Raw genomic sequence first — 4,867 nt, 5'->3', positions numbered from 1 at the left:
CAATACTGAAAAGAGAACATCGCTGTAATTTTTCAATTACGATGGTAACCTGCAAGCGTTGTTTATTAGTATAATCTTTCAAATACGATTTCCTTAAACTACAAGCTGAATTTTAATAAAACGAATAAATATCTTACTTATTTAGATTTTCTTGTTTTTATTTATTTTTTTTTTCTCTTACAGTCTCTGGCCAAATTATTAGACGCACTAAAGATTCTATGCAAAATCTTAATTATAAGATGGTATTTATACAGCTTTATTATTTTTACACGAATGAAACCAGTTTGCATCTGCTTGCGCTTTAGTATCGATTGGTTAACATTATATTGCAGTACTTTAAAAGTAAATACAAACAGGAAGTATATAAAATACCCCTTGAATAAAAACCCATTACATGTATGCTTGAATATAAAAGTATTGCATATTATAAACTCGAGCAAAACATGTTATTATTAAAAAACAAGAGCGCGTCTAATAATTTGATCTAATTATTATAATATACTACTATAATGCCTGATATAATAGATATTCTATATTTATGTAATATATCATCTAATTTATCCAATCGTCGAATTTATATCAAATATCGTTTAATTCAACCAATTGACACACGAACGTAAACAAGTGCAAACCGCGTAAAAACAATAAAGCTTGTATAGCATCACCTGATAATTAAGATTTTACATAGAATATTATAATGCGTCTAATAATTTGGCCATCAGGAACTGTAGTTTTACTTCAAATTAGTGCTTTAGTAGTTTTTATTACAGTAATTTACCTCCTAAAATTTCTAAAAATAGTAACTCGATTAAGTTAAAAATCAGACAAATTGCCTTTGTCCTTTTTTTTTATTCTCATGCTATTGAGTCAGAGAAACTGATTGAGGTATACCAACATATCGAGGATATCAGTGTCCATTGCCAGAAAAGTGCCATGTTGTCATGGAAACTACTCGAAAAATAATCCACATGCGCCATTAATTTCAATAAAAAAAATTTGTGAAAATTTCAGGATAAAATTACTGTGAAATTTTACAGAGCAAAATAATTTAATATACTGTGATTTTTAGAGAAATATTTGCTTAAAAATCACTGAATCACTTTAATTAAATAAACAATACTTTTTATTTCATAACCGTCGTTGAACAGCCGATCTAATTTCATTGGTTTACGAGTACTAAACATTCAACTCCATAGCCTTGTCATTTTGAACCCAATCCAGAAGACAAAGGCACTCCTGGATCGAGTATTGGGAGAAATTTGCCTTCGTGGAGGACTTTTCGATGGAGCTAAGCCGCATTTGCGTTGCATGGAGAGGAGGACCACGCCATGGTTAGCCGGACAGCAAGGGGACTCTAACCCATGACCCGTCTACCACTGAGGATATTTTACGTCAGCACTGTGGACGGTGCAAGCCGGGTGCGGAATTCGTATTGACCAGCTCACTTGTAGATATTAAGCATTTTTGTTTAAGAGCTGCCTATTTACTTTAAAATGATACCCCTCCTACGTAAAATTTTTTTTGAAAAAGATGAAAGGGCGCCGACTTCAAAATCATAAAGAGCGTATAAAGAGTATTAAAAAAATCACTTGTTTAATCAATCAAAAATCTTAAGTTGCTCTATAACAAACAAACAAGAAAAAATCTGTAAAATTTTCTTTCTGATAAACAAAAGATAAGATATAAGTCCTCACTTGANACCCGGGCTGGTTTTTTCAAACTGGGCCCACTTGGCGAACCCTGATTGCAATAGATAGTTTTATGAGTTTAAAAAGTTCAAGGAAAAAATAGGGTAATTGATTTTGTTGACCAAATAACTGAAATTTAGAAAGAAACAATGTGCATGTTTTCAACACAGTCTGCTAAAATAAAAAATTTCAAATATTACTGTAAAGATGTAGAATGGGTTTATATGTCAGATATTATAGCAATGTTGCCAATTCCCACTTTAACTTGCCGACAAGTCACTTACGACTGTGTTATTTCGCTGTAACTATTCTTCACATTTGTAAATTTCATGTAAGTTCTCTGTTACATTTCATGTCCTCTCTGCAACGACGCATTATTTACTCTTAATAACAATGCGTTAGCAATTTTAAAAGTCTTACAATAATTTATTTTACCTTGAAACTTCATAATTTTAAAAAAAAAGTTACAGATAATATTTAGGATGGTCCAAATCACAAAATTTAGCGTAAGTATAACTATGCATGTCAAAAATGTGGGATTTTTAATGCCTCTTCTGTTACAAGTACTTTTAATTGACTTGCAATTTAATTATGAGGCTCTTTTACTATTTTATACCAATTAATTAAACATTGCACACTAAAGCAGCATATTCAAGTAGAATTTTTGGTTTTCATAAGTATTAAATATATTTTTTAGAATAAAATTTTCGAGTGGTTACCCCTCTGTTACGCTTGGAATTCAACAGGAAGAAAATTACTAAAAATGTCAAAGAAATAAATTAGAGAATAAAGGAAAAAAAATATTTTAGTTCTTCCTACATTTAAAAAAAAGGCTAAATTATGGATATTGTATAAAATAATAATAGTATTTTGAAAAAAATGGTAAGAGCAACAAAATTTAATTTTATTATTCATACAAATATAGCATGCAAACATTTGTTCATTCAAGTCATTAAGATTTAATCCAACGAACAATGTTGCATGGAATTGTGGTTAAAAGTACCAGAACTCTGGGTGCCTGCACCCTTTACCTTAAAATTTTATAGAACAAAATAACCTATTTATCAAAATTTTTACATCATTTACTAAAACCACTGAATTACTATAATTAAATAAATATTGCTTTCAAAATTGTGGCTGATGCTAGTTAATTCTGTCGGGTTTACAAAGCTTTTGAAGTTACCATAACATAATGGATGTATGATCATGTCCACCCTGTAAAACAGGATGTAACGTGTTTGTGTGTGTCTGAAATTGTATTCTTGACCATAGATGGCGCCACTTAAAAACTCTCTGTCTTAAATTCGCTTGGCACACTTGCTGGTTTGGCAAATAGGCAAGAAAGACAACAGCATGCCATACATTACATTATTATAACCAAAACTTGTAATTTATCATAATACTGGTACTTGTCCCTAGCCAAATTATTAGACGCACTAAAGATTCTATGTAAAATCTTAATCATCATGTGATACTATACAGCTTGATTGTTTTTACGCGACTGTTTGCACTTGTTTACGTTCGTGTATCAATTGGTTAACATTGTAATGGAATACGTTAAAATTACTACAAATAGGAAGTACATAAAAAATCTCCTGAATAAAAACCCATTACATGTGTGTTTCAATATAGAAGTATTGCTTATAAACTCGTGCAAAACATGCAATAATTAAAAAACTACAGTGCTTCTAATAATTTGGTCTAATTATTGTAATACGCTTATATAATACCTGATATAATAAATATTCTATATTTACATAATATATCGTCTAATTTATCAAATTGTTGAATTTATATTATAGATCGTAATTCAATTAATACACGAACGTAAACAATTACAAACCGGTTTCATCCGCGTAAAAATAATAAAGCTGTATAGTATCACCTGATAATTAAAATTTCACATAGTAGCTTATAGTATGTCTAATAATTTGGCCAGGGACTGTAAACTCTTAATTTAAAAAGCAAGCAAAATCAAAAACATAATAATTTCAGTGCAGGTAATTTTAAATTAAAGAAACAAAAACCTTTATATAAAAACAATAACTTTATGACTTATATCAATTTCCTGCTGATGACAGCCAAACCGAAATTAAAATTAATGGGGGGAAACTGGATCCTACCGCGTGATTTTTCAGCCAATAAAAATGTATTGATAACAGAAAAACTGCGACACCATTATTAGATTTTTATATATATAGTAAAATAATAGAAGACAGTTTTGCTTCTGGTAATATAAAAATTCATTTATCAATTCAAAATGCTTAAAGGCATACTAAGTTAACATTAATTTTTTGATGAGACCATCAAAATTCTTGATGGTCCCGTCAAAAAATTTCGATGGTTTCAGTGTAATTAATGATGGTCAACATCACTTGATGGTCACAATCATCCAACATTTTCCAGTACGTATTCATGGTTTTTGATATGCTACAAACTTCATTGATGAAAAATGTTCAAAATAAGTTGCAATTCTAATGTTGAACCATCATAAACCAGTCCGAATACCTACATTGGAATGGTGGTTGTTCATGATCGTTCCAACATTTAAGATACTGTGATCGAAATTCGTGATGGTTCAGAATGAACAAACCATCAAAATAAGTTGCAATTCTAATGTTGGACCATCATAAATCAGCGCGAATTCCTACAATGAGGTGATGGTTACTTATGTTGGTTACCATCAAGAAATATGATGGTTCATGATGGAATTATTGATGGTTACCATCAGAGTTTATGTTGAACCAACAATAGAAAACCATAAAAAAGTTAGACGTGGGTATGTATAGAAAAGCATATGATAAAATCCAAATAAGAGCACATGACTGAAATTATAAAAATAACTTACCGTAGACAAGTGAAAAACTGATCTATCTTTAGGGAATCTATAACTGCTTTCTTTAATTTCTTCATCATAATCAGTCAGCCCACGCACTCGGCAGTACACTTTGATGTTATTTTGATCTGACATACTTGCAAATATATGAAATCTAGAATCTAAATATTAGCACAATATTAACACCAAATTAGTATACCGAGATCAATTGAGGAAAAAAAAAATAAGAATAGTAAACCTCCCTTTTATCCGCTTAAAAGAGACACACATCATCAAATTTTTTTTAATTAATATCAATTATTTTATTAACATCAATTAGGTCAGTGTGCGGGTGGGTGACCAC

At 30.3% G+C, this 4,867-nt stretch overlaps 1 protein-coding gene across 3 annotated transcripts in view; it reads right to left on the bottom strand.

The window, feature by feature from the left end:
* The window catches only part of LOC107451091 (twist-related protein), a 101,917-nt gene that overhangs the window by 61,140 nt on the left and 35,910 nt on the right, over nt 1-4,867 (bottom strand). The gene's annotated exons all lie outside the window — the stretch shown is intronic.

This window comes from Parasteatoda tepidariorum, chromosome 5 (assembly GCF_043381705.1).
Source record: "Parasteatoda tepidariorum isolate YZ-2023 chromosome 5, CAS_Ptep_4.0, whole genome shotgun sequence".
Classification (NCBI taxonomy): domain Eukaryota; kingdom Metazoa; phylum Arthropoda; class Arachnida; order Araneae; family Theridiidae; genus Parasteatoda; species Parasteatoda tepidariorum.
Note: the sequence above shows the minus strand (reverse complement) of the source record. Positions and strands in the feature narration are given on the sequence as shown.